The following is a 16385-nucleotide window of genomic DNA, read 5'->3' as shown; positions in this document are numbered from 1 at the left end:
AGTCATGGGTATGCCTGGAAGAAAAGCATTCTAGGAAAGGGAAAGGCAAGTGCAAAGGCCCTGAGGCGGGAGTGTACTTAGCATGCTAGAGAAAAAACAAAGGAGGCCAGAGGAGAGGAAGAGGAATGATTGAGAGGGCAATCTATAGGGGATGAGGTAGGAAAGGTGGTGGGGGTTAGGTCATATCAGACTTTGGCTTTTACTCTTTGTGCGATAGAAAAACATCTCACTGGTTTTGGAAGGTTTTGAGCACATAGTTAATAAACATTGCCTGATATATGGAGAACAGACAATAAGGGGATAAAAGTGGGAACAGGGAAAACCAGTCAGGAGTCTACTGTAATGAGCCATATGAGAAACATGACAGCTCAGACCACGTGATAGCTGGTGAACATGTGGTTTCTTCTTTCTCAGTTCCTGGGCATATTTAATGGGCCTTCCCTAACCTAGTAGACCCTACCTGCTCAGAAACCTTCCCTCTGCTGAATCTACCATCAGGAATGTCTGGAGCCTGCCATATTCTCTTTCTACCCTCTAGCCTAGGCTGCCACCACTACTGTGATGAGTGTGATGAGCATCAAAGCAGATCTACTGGCTCTCAAATCTGTATTCAAATATATGGAGGCCTAGGGAGGCTCATGAGTGCCAACTATTAAATCCAGTCTTCTCACTATGCAATACCCCTCCCCACCTTAGCTCTGCTTGGGTCTCACATTATTAGGTGGAGAAGCTATGCAGAACGCTTTCTCCCTGAGTGTGGAAGAAAGCACCTGTGTTTCCCTCCACTCATACCTAAAGAGGGAGACAGGATTCATGTGGGAGCATCTCTCTTCCTATTGCTTTCTTCTCCCCTCCTTCATTTTAATCCTTTCTGGGATAAAAAGGATTAACTTTTCTTTAATGCTGCCCTTGTGGCATATTATCTAGTATTTAGCAACAAGATTTTGCCTAGCTATCCTAGGTAAAGGGATAAGTCTTTTCTAAGATAAGAGAAATGTGAAAACTGAGTCTGGGCTCTGTTCTTTGCTGACAAAAGTAATTTGGAAATGTCTGTCTGGTTGTCTTACTAAGGACACTGATTGTTTTGCTAAAGAAGGCAAATACCTACTTTCTCCTTATTTGGGGTAAAAGACCTGACAGTTAGGCCTCTAAGATGGAAAGCTATAAGAGATCATGATTTATGATTAAAATATACTAGTTTGTCACTTGCTAAATATTATCCCTGGAAGAGTCATGATAAATGCCAAATATCAAATCAGTAAGTAAAATGATTAATTATTCAATAAATAGTGTATATTAGTTTTCTACTGCTTTTTTAACAAATAACCATAAATTTCATGGCTTAAAAGAACACAAATTTATTTTCTTACAGTTCTGGAGGTTAGAAGTCCACAATCAGTCTCAGTAGGCTAAAATCAAGGTGTCTGCAGGACAGTATGCCTTCTGAAGGCTCTAGGAATCCATTTGTTATCCTTCTCCAGTTTCCAGATTGTTCCTGCATTACTTAGCTCATGGCCCATACTTCCATCTTTTAAGTGTATTTCTCCAACCTGTGTTTCTGTCATCATATTACCATCTCCGACTTTGACTCTTTTGCCTCCCTTTTATCTGGTCTTTTGTGATTACCTTGGACCCATCTTTATAATCCCCATTTCAAGATCCTTAACAACATCGTATGTGAAACGTTCTTTTTGCCATGTAAGATACCATATTCACACTAGTTCAGGAGATTAGTATATGAACATCATTGGGTGGCATTTATTCTGTTTACTAGAGAAATTGCCTAACCATTTAAAAATATAAAATTATATCTAAGCCTCACATTATCTACCTTAGTAAATTACACACAGTTTAAAAATATAAATGTTAATCATGAGAGCAGTACTTATAAAATCTTTGTTCAAAGAAAGGACCTTACTATGCGTGACAGAAAAGTCAGGAACAATACAGACATCAATGACTTGTCAACTCGGTTGGGCCATAGTGTCCAGATGAGTTCTCAGACACTCTGGATGTTTCTGGGACGGTGTTTTTTTGGATGAGATTACCATTTAAATCAGTGGACTCTGAGTAAAGCAGATTGCCCTTCATAATGTGGGTGAGACTCATCCCAATAGTTGAAAGTTTGAACAGAACAAAAGAACAACATCCCTTGAGATACAGGGAATTCTGCCAGCAGATGGCCTTCAGACTTGAACTTCAACATCAGATATTCCTGGGTATCCAGCTTGCCAGCCCACCCTGCAGATTTTCCATAGTTACATAAGCCTCCATAGTCACATAAGCCTCCATAGTCACATGAGCCAATTCCTTAAAATAAATATCTTACTATATATCTACACATATTCTATAGGTTCTATTTCTCTGGAGACCCCCAAACTAATACACAATTTTAATAGCCAAACAAACTACAACATATAAAGCAAAAAGGCTAAATATCCTAAATATATAAGTTCTTCCAAATCAATAGGAAAAAAAACACCCACTAACATAAACACAAAAATAATGGGGAGAAAAAAACATTAAAAAAAATAAAAACAAGTTCATGTGCTCTAGTTTTTAAAGAGAAGCTCTTTAAATGAGAATGAAAAGATTGGCAAAGATCAAAGGTAATGCTAAGACCCAGTAACCTACTGCTTGGAATGCAAATTGCTAAGTTATATCCTAGAAATTTAGTTACATGTATCAAAAGTCTAATAAAAGGCACTTGGATCCATTAATTCCAGCTCTGTGAATTTGTCACTAAAAATAAATGATCAAATAAGAAAATATATATTTAGCTCATTTATTGTCATGATGCTAATGGTAGGGTTTAATTTAAGCAGCCTAATATCAAATAGCTTGGATAAATCCAAATATTTATTCTTTAAATTATAGTTGGCAGTCTAAATGAGTAAGAGATAACCATTAAAAATGGAAACATACATCCCATATAGAATATACTTTAAATTTTAAGCAGTAATAATGAGGTACAGTATAATGTATTTTGACAAATATTTCTTTATACATATTAATATATTTAACATATCTGCATGTGTATTTACATGAGGAAATCTGGAAATATATAACAAAGTTTTAGAAGTGATTATTTCTTCATGGTAAAACTTAAGTTGGTTTAATTTTTTCCCTTTATATATCTGTATTTTTTTTCTTTCTATCTATCCATTTATTATTTATGACTTGTATATTTTAAATTTCCAAAAATAGATTAACCTGCAACAACAACTTTTTTAGAAAGCTCTTTTGCATAAGAAAGGTAATAAGAAAGGTAATGTTGTTTGGTTGGTTAGCTAGGTTAAGTAAATTGTTAATAAATAAACAATGGAGAGGGATTATGGGAGTAAAGTGGAAGTTACCTGCTTCAGGAGTAGAGGCAGAAAAGAACACTAACGATGCTCTCCGAGATGAGATGCCATTTGTAGTTAGCACTTTATCTTCCTCAGTGTGTAAATAAAAGGAGAGCAATTGAAGTTCCATTTTCAGTTCAGACCTCTTGGCTAGGTTGGTTTCTCTCTTTCTAAGATCATTTAACCAAATACTGAGATACAGACAGCCTAAGAGATGTTTTGACATTGTCACAAACTAAAAGAGTTCACAAATGTCATTCAAGAATTTACGGGAAGGTAATATACCCACACAAACTTCTCTCACTCTCTATCTCAAAATTATCATCTCTAGACTAAACTATCATTATTTAATACAGTTTGTGGAAAAATCATAGTCAGCTTGTGAAAGCTTAAATGAAAAGCTCCATTTAATGGTGCAAATGTCAGCAAAACTGGTAGAGTAAGGACCAAATTCAAACCAAATTATCTCCTCCATAAAAGCAAAAAGAACGTTGGCAAAAATAGTCAGAATCAAAACTCTTTTAGGACTGTGGAAATTAACCAAAGGTTTGCAGCAATCTGGGGAATGTTTATTCAGGAAAAACAGCTGATTATCAGTAAGGACTCCAAGATTTGTGACAATTTAACTTGCACTATTCCCAGGTTCCCCCTCCTTGGATCTGCAGTATCCTTGAAAACTGATAGTCCACAGTCAGTTAAAACAAAAAACAAAAAACAAAAAAACACCTGGAAGAGGCAGAACTGGGTTAGAGCTCCCTCAAAGCCCAACCTCCAGGGAATTCTCACTATTTGACCTGTCTGTTAGCTCCCTAAAAGTCCACATTTACAAGGCTGATGTGATTTGGCTTGACTCAGCACACACAGTACAAAAAGTCTCTTCCCCAAGGCATTTATTGAAAACCAGAGATGACTGCCAAACACTGCAGCTGCCTGAAGTTCTGTGTAACAGGGCAAATAATAGGCTAACCGAAAAGCTTAATAAGAAAACTGGGGAATGAGATATTCATAAGTGGATTTGAAAAGTTCAAAAACATTTCTGGGAAACTAGAAGGCCATGCATAGGGCAGTGCATATGCTCAGGAAAGACCTGCAAAGGCCCTAACCTTCTAATTTCTGTCTAACCTTGAGTCTCTGGGCAAGCAGAAATTGAAGGCTAACATGGAGTTGTAGACTGCCTGGCTGAGTGGTGAAAATACCAAACACCTGCATGAAGCCTTCAACAAAGACGGGGAGACTTACAGGTTCCAGGGATCAAAAGAAATATCTGTCCAATTCTTAATTGACTGCTAAGCTAACTGAGCATAGAATTAGTGGCTACATGGGAAAGAGTCCAGAATTTACATAATTAATTCAGAAAACTCACCAAACAAACAATAACAACAAACAACAACAAACACTGGAAAATGGGAAGAATCTTATTTCTACAGTTCTCACACTATTTAAAATGTCCATTTTTCAAAAACTGTACATCATGTACAGAAATAAGAATGTATGATCCATAGAGAAAAAAATAAAGCAATCAATAGAAACTGAACTTGCAGGAGCCCAGACATTGGATTCACTAAACAAAAACTTTAAATCAGGTATATCAAACATGTTGAAAGCCCTAAATGAAACCATGTCTAAAGAACTAAAGGGAAATATGAAAATAACATCTAACCAAATACAGAATGTGAAAAATAGTCAGAAATTATTTTTAAAAGAACCAAATGTAATTATGGAGTTAAAATATTAGATGAATAACATTAATCTACAAGCCAAAAAGTTCAACAAATTCCAAGTAGGGTAACTCAAAGATATCCACACCTAGACACATCACAATCAAACTGTCAAAGAGAAAGAAATAATCTTGAAGGCAGCAAAAGACAGGCATCTTCTCGTTTATAAGGGCTTGTCAGTAAGATTAACAATTGATTTAGTATTGGAAGTCATGGAGATGAGTGAGGTGACATAGTCAAACTGCTAAAAAATAAAAATTGAAAGAAAGATTGTTAACCAAGAATTCTGTATCAAGCATAACTATCCTTTAAATGTGAAAGTCAAATTAAGATATTCTCAAATAAACAAATCTAAGAAGACTTGTCCATAGTAGATCTGCCACAACAAAATGTCTAAGGGAGCTCTTAAGGCCGAAATGAAATACTAGACATTAAAATAAACTCACATAAAGAATTAAAGAGCACCATTAAAAATAATTATATGGGTAAATATAAAAGACCAATAATAAATATATTTTTGATTGTAACAATTTCTTCTATTTTATTAAAGACAGCTGCATAAAATACTAATTATGAATCTGGACTGATGCATATGCAATGTATAAATATGCAATTTGTAAGGCAACAACAGCAGAAAGGAGGGAGGAGGGAATGAGGCTATAAAGGAATAAAGTTTTGACATATTATTGTAATTATGTTGGTATTAATCCAAAGTAGATTGTTAAAATTATGATGTTGATTATAAATCCTAGAACCACTAAAAATTAATTTTTAAAATATAGTAAAAGAAATGAAAAAGGAATTAAAATGGTACACTAGAACATATTTCTTTAATACAAAATAAGGTATTAATGGAGAAAAAGGCTAATAAAATATTTATGACAAGTAGAAAGCAACCAATGGCACATGTAGCTCTTACCTTATAGGTAACTATATTACACTTAAATGAATTAAATATCATAATTAAAATTAAAGGATAAATAGAAAAAATTTTAATTATTTAGCTATATACTGATTCAAAGACACAAATAGGTTGAAAGTTAGAGCACAAAAACTATATATACCATGAAACAGTAACAAAAGAAAACCCAGAGTGGGCATTCTAATATTAGACAAATAGAGTTTAAGAAAAAATTGTTTACCAGACAAAGAACAGCATTTTATAATGATAAATCTAGCAACCTGTTAAGAAGATATAACGAATATAAACATATAAGCCTCTAACAATAGAGTCCCAAAATACATGAAGCAAAAACACGTAGAAATGCAGAACTGAAGGGAGAACTGAGTGATTCAATAACAATAGTTGAAGACTTGAGTACTACAATTCAATAATATATTGAACAGTAAAACAGAAGATTGGCAAGGAAAGAGAGGACTTTAAGAATAATATAAACCAACTAGACCTAACGGATATCTATAGAATAGGCCACTCAAAAGCAGAATACAAATTGCTCCCAAGTGTATATTAGCATTTTCCAGGATAGAGTAGATATTTGTCCATAAAGCAAGTCTCAATATATTTAAAAGATCTGAAATTATATGAAGTATGTTCTCTGACAATGGAATGAAATAAAATGAATAGCAAAAAGAAATGTGGGATAGTTGCAAAAATATGGAAATTAAACAATATACTCATAACTAATGGCTAAAAAAGAAATCACCATGAAACTAAAAAATACTTTGAGATGAATGAAAACAAAACACAAAATACTCAAACTTATTGGATGCAGCAAAAGCAGTCTTCAAGGAAAAATTATAAATACCAAATCAGAAAAAAAGAAAGATCTTAAATCATACCTAGTTCTCCACCTAAAGGAACCAGCAAAAGAGCAGACTAACGCCAAAGCAAGCAGAGGTAGGAATTGATATTACAGAGGAAATAAATTCCAGAGAAAAATCAACAAATCAAAGACTTTTTTTTTAAATATTAACAAAATTGAAAAACTTTTGGCTATATTATCCAGGCAAAGAGAAAGACTTAACTTACTAAAATCAGGCATAAAAAGGGGAAAGTAAGACTGATCTTAGAGAGATAAAAAAGGATTTTATGTAATTACTATGAACAATTACATATCAATAAATAACCTAGATAAAACAAAATTTCTAGAAATACACAAAACTATTAAAACTTATTTTTAAAAATCAAACTTCTAGTGAGACATATAATAAGAGATTTAGTTTATAATTAAAAAATATATATAAATATATGTGTATAATATACATTTATTTATTCTCACAGGAAAAGTCTAGTACCAGGTAGCCAAATTGGTGAATTCTATCATGCGTTTAAAAATGAATTAACACCAATCCTTTGCAAACACTGCCAAAAATTAGACAAGGAGAAAATACTTCCCAGCTCATGCTATGATGCCAGTATTACCCTGATAACAACACTAGGCAAAACATTAAAAGGAAAACAAAACCGTAAAACTAAAGACCAATATTCCTCGTGAATACTTCCATAAAATCCTCAACAAAATAAGATGCTAAATCCAGAAACATATGAAAAATATCATACACCATGACCATGCGGAATTTACTGTAGGAATCCCAGGTTGATTCAACATATGAATATCAGTATAATACACTATATTAATGGAATAGGAAAAACTACACATTTAATAGAATAAAGAACAAAATCTAATCTCAGTAGATACAGAAAAATCACTTGACAAAGTCCAACATACTTTCATGAGAAAATCACTCAACAAACTAGGAATAAAAGAGAACTTCCTCAAAATGATAAAGTTATCTATGAAAACGCACAGTAACTTCATACTAAAGAGTGACAGACTGAAATCTTTCCCTCTGAGATCAAGAACAAGCCATGGACATCCATGTTCATAACTTCTGCTCAGCACTGTACTGCAGGCCAGGAAATTAGGCAAGAAAAAAAAAAAAAAAAGAAAGGTATCCATTTTGAAAGAAAAATGGAAAATTATCTCTATTTGCAAATGATGTGAACTTGTACATAGAAAATCCTAAGATATCCGTTAAAAAAACCTATTAAATGAGTTTAGCAAGTTGAAGGATAAAAGATGCATACACAAAATTCAGTTGCATTTCTAAGCACCAGTGAACAATCTGACAATAAAATTAAGAAAACAACCTCAACTGAAATAGTATCAGCAATAATAAAATACTTAGGGATAAATTCTTGCAAGAGAAGTGTAAGACTTGCACACTGAAAACTACAAAACATTGTTGAAAGAAAATAATGAAGGCCTTGATAAACAGAGACATCCTGTCTACATGAATCAGAAGACAATGTTACAAAAAGGGCAGTACTCCCTAGATTGATTATTAAAATTCCAACTGCCTTTTTTGCAGAAACTGACTAGCTGGTTCTAAAATTCATTTGGAAGTACAAAGGAATAGCCAGAACTTTATAAAGAACACAGCTAGAGGAATCTCTTCCCAATTTCAAAAGTTACGACTGATACAAAACTATAGTAATTTATAAAGCAGTACTACCAGCATAAGGAGAGATGTATAGATCAATAGAATAAAACTGAGAGTTTAGATAGATAGATGCATACATACACACACAGTTAGATACATAGTTTGACAGATATACACAGATCCATTATCTCACACATATATGTATATATCTGTATCTATATATGCTAGTAATATGTAGCATGATCAGTTTTTTTTTTTTTTTTTTACTATATTATTACTTCTGAAAACAGATTTAGGCTATGACTGAAGAACAATGGTCACCTGATGGAAGAATAGCTAAACTTCAATATTAGTTATTTTATATAAAAGGAAAGCAGCCCTACAAAAGGATATAAGTGCTTCTATGCACTTGGTACAAATCAACCTAGATGTTGGTCCAACTAGAATTGTTTGTGAAACTACATTTTTTTCTTAGTATAATCTGACAGTTTTAAATGTTTTATTAGCTTTTCTGCAATTATATCCCAGATGATTATAAAAAATAAAATTAGTACTATCCTAGTAAATATATAAAGAAAAAGTAAATTACATTTTTAAGAATGGCAAAACTAACAGAAAAATATGATTGGGCAGAGAAAGTAATGATGTAATGTCTTTCTAACAACTAGGCAATTTACTTCTAAATGCAATAATGCAGACCTTCTTCTTTACCAACCAACGTGCCTAACTGAATTCTACATTATGTGGGCTGCAACCTTCCCTCTAGCCACTGATCGGAAATGTATTATATCATTGTCATCTTTTAAAGATCAAGTCACCTGCCTTGAACTAGTATAACAATTGAACAGTGACTAACAAGGCAAATTATCAAGCCCCAGAAGCCCAGCTACTTTTTTTAAAAAAAGTCCTTTGTTACTTTTCAAAAATGACCCTTGGGAAATGCCAAATGGGAAACAATACTTTCATTGGTGAGAAATAAAGATTATTCTCTGTTCCCTATGATTAAAATTTATGAGAATAGCAAAAAGGAATCATAATACCAATGTGTTACAGTGAGAACAGGTAAGAACATAACAGAAAAATTGTGTTTTTACTGAAAGCTTGGTGTCTGATAGAAATGAGTGAAAGTTCTCCATTTTAATAATGGTCACTGCCAATTCAGAAGATAATGATGTTGTGGATTAAAAATGTCATTACATGGTTCAGGTAAGTAAATGCCAGCTAGGGTATTTTATTAGCTTAAAAGCCTCCAGGGGACACTTTGTATATTACTCTTCAATTGCTGCCTAATAAATTACTACAATTTTAGTAATTTGTAGTAATTTATTACTACACATTTATTCTTTTTCACAGTTTCTATAGGTCAGAAGTCTGGACATGGCTTAGCTCAGGCCTCTGCTTTGGGTCTCACAAGGCTATAATCAACAGGTCAGATGGGCTGCATTCTCATCTGAAGGCTTGATTGGGGAAAAATCAGCTTCAAACTCATCTAGACTGTTGGAAAATTCATTTCATTATGGTTGTATGTCTGATGGGTCTAAGCTTTTTGCTGATTGTCAGCTGGAAGCCACCCTCAAGTTCTGGAGGCCACTCACAGTTCCTAAAGGCCCCCTGAAGTTCCTTGCCACCTAGGCTTTTCCAACATGGCCACTTACTTCATGAAACCTAGAGCTCAATATGCTGAAATGAATTCTCACATAACAATGTAAAAGGCAAGTAACATCCCATCATTTTTGCCATAGTCTACTGGTTAGAAGAAAGCCAGAGTTCCTGCCTGCACTCAGGGGGAGGGGATCACACAAGGGCATGTACACCAGAAGGCGGGGATGGTTGGGTGTGACCCTAGGGTCTGTCCACCACACTACTCTTTGGCTATTTACAAATTCAAAAATTCATTTGAAATGTCTGAAAGATTAAAAACCTATATAAAAAAGGAGATATCAATATAAACCTCAAAATAAGGGAGACATTTTCTGGGACACATTTTGTGCTGCAATAACTAATATGTATTGCTCCTTCAGGAATATCACTGCAATAACAACCAGTTAATTGGTGCCAACATGCTGAAACTAATTTCCTTACCAGCATCCATTGGTCATATCCATGACCCTTGCACCAAAAGCCCCTGCAACAGGAATAGAAATGTGACCCCCAATTTGATAGAGCAACCACAAGCTGCCTTGTAATCTCACATGGATGGAGGTTGAAAGCATCCTTATGCTTTTGTATTCTGGGCATAACTTTCTACTGCTTCTAAAACTAGTAGGCTCAGCCCTTGGAGCCTTGAGGACCCAATTAATTGAAGGCCGAAATAGAACATTCTGTCTCCCTTTCTTTTTTTCAATTGCAGTTATCTGAGGCTGAAAACACATGTACCCGTGATATACTGGGGATGAGTGGAATCATACCTGTCAACCGTACCTATCTGTAAGGAGGCAAAGGTCCACAAATCCCCCCAGGCACCTGGCTCACTCAAAAAATAATAGATATACTACTATACTTTATTCTCTTTCATCTTGAAATGTTAAACTATGCATCACACTTATGTCTCAAACTGATGGCAAAATGATTCAAAAGCAAATAGTTGTTGCTGCTTTTGACCTAGCATTGAAACATTTCCAAAGCCAAATCTCAATTCTGGCAAAAGTGATAAATTCTTAGGAAAGAAAGCATGAAGATCTCAGGTGGAAAAAAGGCATTTGTATAAATAGACTGAGGGGGCAAGACACCTTGGGTTGCCAATAAACAGGCAACATGACCCGTAAGTATTTGTTTCCTGTTTTGATTCTCAAAACTACTTTCTACCTGACCTACTTGAGACATGAACAAAGAATTAGTTCTTACTACTATTTAAGCACAGGCAGTTAGTTATCTTGATAATAAAAATCTTTTTTAAATGCTTTTTATTAAGCACCTTTGCTCATTATGAAAAATAGAGAAGGTGCTGTAAAAACCTCACAATCCACTTCCCTCCCCCCGCAGGCAGCCTTCAGAGGTAACTCATTCTACTAGGCATTTTCATCAAATGCAAATTCTTAAAAACTAACTGGGGGAAAAATAACTCCAGCTAAGAAGAATCTGATGGTTTGGTGGGGAGGTGGAGTGGAATAAGAGAAAGGAAAGAAAACGCATGGGAAATGAAATTAGAGGGCAGAGTGGTTACATTTTAAGTGGTTTTGATGAATGGAATTTAAAAAGGATGTCCGTTCAGTGGTTTCCAATCCTGGCTACACATTAGATCTACCCAGGGAGCTTCTGAAAATGCTAATACCAGGGCCTAATCCAATTACACCCACATCTCTAGAGGTGACGCCCCAGCATGGGTTTAATTTGAAAACATCCCAGGTGATTGCAATGTGTAGCTATGGTAGAAAAACTCTGCCTAAAGCCAGAAAATATCAATTTTATATGAACACAAATGCCTTCCTCAGTTCTAACCCTCTTGGGCTATACTTGTGAATTCTGGGACACAACCATAAATCAGAATCAAACCCTCTGGGGTGGTGCTCTGAATATTTTAAACTCTCAAAATGATTATGATGCAACCCTCTCGGCTGATCCATGATTCACTGGCTTTTAGAAACAACTGCTCTAGGCTGATGATTTTGCTTCTTTTTTTTTTGTTAGCTAACAAAGCAGTTGGGGTTTAAGATGCAACATTGTGTCTTGGGGAAAAAAATGTCTATTGTTTACTAGACTCACAAACATGTATATCAGATCTACTTTGGGCTTCTGTGTACAAAGATACATTATACTTGGTTCGCGTCCACATATTGCCAGCAGTCTGGAAAGCCTCATATTTATATGAGATACGTGAGGGATTCAGAAAGAAGAAGAAGTCATGGGGAGTTTGTGAAGGCAGAAAAATCTTCCCTAAGGCGTACCCACATAAGGAGTAGCTCTAAGAGGTACCCAAAAGGGGTAGCTAGGATCAGAACTACTAATGAAAGAACGGAGTATAGAGGGAGGTATTTATACAACTGACATAAACAGAGGAACAAAAGGTTAGGACATATTTGAAAAATACTAAGCAAACTTTATGCTGAGGAATGCTATTAACTGATACTGAAAATGGAGGCCGAGAGAATTGAATGCCAGCATTTAGTGTTTCATCCTAGAGGCAACAGATCGTGGTGTTAGATAACAAATTTACGAAGACATTTTCATGTTTATTAAGGTAGACAACAGCAACACCTGTCAACACAAATAGGTGTATTTTATGACCAATTGCTGATGGGGATATTAGCCAAAGGTGAAATCATATCTATAGATGCAGTGTGAGTAAACTTGACATTTATCCAGCGTCCAGGTTTTGTCTATTTGTTAGCGTTTCCCGTCCTCCTCTACTGTCATGTTTTTGCAAAGCAAATACACACACACATAAATGTGAACATGCATATACAGGAACACACATGCTCATTGTGAAGTGAAAAAAATGTCTTTCTATATGTTGCTTGTTCTCTACAGAGGATTATGCTAAGAGGGTACAACGGAGATAGTCAAAGCTCAATAGAGACATTGAGATTTAGGGGAAAGATGACTGGGATTTCAGTTTCTTTTTGCTACTAATTAGCAATGTGACCTTGGTAAAATTGCTTCCAACCCAAGGAGTAAATTTCTACAGAGATAGAGATAGAGGTGATAGAGATAGAGGTGATAGAGATAGAGATATTATATACATACATACATACAGAGGGAATTAATTAGGTTCTTAATATTTGCAGAATTACATAGCACAAGTCATGTTTTTATACATTAGATGTAGTTGGACATTTTTCAATGAATAAACCTTACCTTCTGCCAACAGTAAGTAGTAAAATATTTATTTTCAAGTGAGTTATTAGAATATATTTGGCATCAATTGGCTGCATCAATGACAACTTGCAGTTTGCCAAAAATTCAGCCTTTCCTCTCACCATGGTCATATCCTCCCTAACACTCTGCAAAGCATCTCAGTTTGCTATAATTAATAAACCAATATTGATATATTATTATTAGCTAGAGTACATACTTTACTTAGATTTCATTTGTTTGTTCCTAATGTCTCTTTCTGTCCCAGGATCCCATGTGAAATACATTACATTTAGTCATCAGGTCTCCTCTGACTCTTCTTGGCTATGACAGTTCTTCACTTTCCTTGTTATTGATGACCTTGACAGTTTTGAGGAGTACTAGTCAGGCATTTTGTAGAATGTCCCTCTACTGGGACTTGTCTGATAATTTCTCATGATTAAATGTGGTTATGAGTTTGGGGGAGAAGATCACAGAGATAAGGTGCCATTTTCATCCCATCATACCAAAAGTCTATACTATCTCCATGGCTTATCACTGTTAATGTTGACCTTGATCATCTTGCTGAGGTAGTGTTTGTCAGGTTTCTCCACTATGAAGTTACTCTCCCCTTGCCCCCAGCTTTTTTCCATACTGCACTCTTTGGAAGGGAAGCACTTACGTGCAGCCCACACTTAAGGACTGGGCAATTATTCTCCATCTTCTTGAGGGCAGAATATCCACGTAACTATTTGGAATTCTTTTGCATGGCACAGTTTTCATTTCTCCTCCATTTATGTATGCATTCAATTGTTTATTTATACCAGTATGAACTCATGAATACTTATTTTATACTTTGGGTTATAACCCAATATACTTTTGTTTTGTGTTTATAATTCAATACAACTTCATTTTGTTGCTCAAAGTTTTCTAGGTATAGCCCTTGGAGTAGCTCTTTCAACAGCCTTCTGTGTTCCTGTGACATTCCCTCATTAGCGTAATTTATTTATAAGATTTTTAAGTACTTACTTTCAGGCAATGTAAGATCTCTAGCCTTATCATGTATCTTTCTTACTGCAGTCCTAGAATCAGCCAATTCTCTAAGGAGAATTATTAGAGTTCCTTTTTTGGTTCCTTTTATTGGAGAATGGTATTAGAAACCAAAATCTGGGTACTAGGTGTGCTCACTGTAACTGGGATGTCATTTTTTAAGCCTTCTCAGCTGACAGAGCAAAGAAAACATACTTGTGTATATTACTCATGTACATTCACATATCTATTTATCTATATTTTCTATGTAAACATTTGTATCTGTATTAAGCTAAATATAAGTTCAACTCTAATTCATTACCACATGAATCATTCTGGCCATGTCCCTTTACTTATCTGTAAACTCACTCCAGCAGCGAGAAACCTGGCTCACTTTATCTGCCAGCCATTTAATTATTCATTTCCAGTGTACATGTATTGTAGTATAAGATTTGTTAACCTGTATCCCTATGGGAAACAACTTTATCAACTGGCATATAGTTCTAGAGTATGGGCTTTTTTTGCTTTGTTTTTACAAACTCCATTAATTTCAAAAGTTAACTTATGTTAGCATCTTTTTTTCCCTACCCTCTTCAGTGAGTTGTTCATACATTTGTAATAAAGTTAGATTGGTCTGTCACATCTTGCATTTCATCATGGAATTCTCCCACTCCTTAAATGATTTGCTTAATTTGTGTACATTAAAATTTATTCTTTGTGACACAAAGTTCAATGAGATTTGACAAATGCATACTGTCATAGGCCTGTATATGGTATCATACAGAACATTTTAACCAACCTAAAAAGTCCTCAGCATTTCACCTATTCAGTCTTCCTTCCTCCTCCCAAATTCCTGACAACCACTGATTGTTTTTAAACTGTATACACAGTTTTGTCGTTTCCAGGATGTCAGATAATTATAATCATATGGTATGTAATTTTACACTGCCTTCTTTCATTTAGAAATATGCATCTAATATTCATCCATGTCACTACATAACTTAATAGCTCATTTATTTTTATCACTGAAAACGTCATTGTATGGAAGTACCAAAGTTTGTTTATGCATTCAACTACTGAAAGGCATCTTAATTAACTTCAGTGTTTGGCAATCACAACTAAAGCTGTTATTAACATTGCATGCAGTTTTATGTGTGCAGGAATTTTCAAATCAGTTGGGTAAATACCTGTTAGCACAATTACTGCATCATATAGTAAGACTTTATTTAGCTTTGTAAGAAAATGACAAGCTGTCTTCCAACATGGACATAACATTTTGAATTCCACCAGCAATTAATGAAGAGTTCCTGTTGCTTCACATTCTAAACAGCAATTAGCATTTTCCCTCTAACTTGTCTTTTAATCAATATGATTCTCTTCCTGCTTTGTATTTCCTTGCAATTGATATATTAAAGAAGCTGGATTTTTGTTCTTTTATTTCGTGGATTTTTCTTATTTGCATCCCCATGTTCCTTTGTTTCCTATATTGCTTGGAACTGAATGTTAAATCTAGAAGCATGATCAGATTCAAGTTTGATTTTTTTTGGCAAGAACACTTCATAGGTGGTTAAGTATGTTACCTATTACATTTCAATCAGTGACACATAATTTTTGGTTGACTCTCTTTTTGTGACCTTAAGCCTGATAAATAGCCCTAGGTATAATCAGTCTGAGGCATCATTTATAATGGTCCTTATCAGGTTATCTTCTAATGAATTTAGCATCCATTGCTTTGATCCATTATTAAGAACCATCTCCCATTTTTAATTCGTGTCCCAATGAAAATTACTCTGATTTCTATATTTTCACACCTGTTCTTAGGATTTCTCCAGCTTCTTTTGCTATTACAAAACGAAAGCTTTGCTGACAAGTATTAATTTTAAAATACCAAATATTTGGTATTTTTGGCCCTCATTAGAATCAGATATGAGTCCACAGTGGAATTTTTTTTATGCTCACTATCCTGTTATAATTCAATACCTTCCACCAATTTTACCTGCTCTATACACTTTAAATAATTGTGTCATTTTCTGTCCTTACTTTATCTCTTTTTGACCACATTTACGCCTGACAGAACTCTCTATAAACTCTGTCTCACATCATAAATCAGTACCTG

Source organism: Balaenoptera physalus (genome assembly GCF_965194825.1).
Source record: "Balaenoptera physalus genome assembly, chromosome: 14".
NCBI lineage: Eukaryota > Metazoa > Chordata > Mammalia > Artiodactyla > Balaenopteridae > Balaenoptera > Balaenoptera physalus.
The sequence above is the reverse complement of the archived record's forward strand: the minus strand, read 5'-3'. Positions refer to the sequence as shown.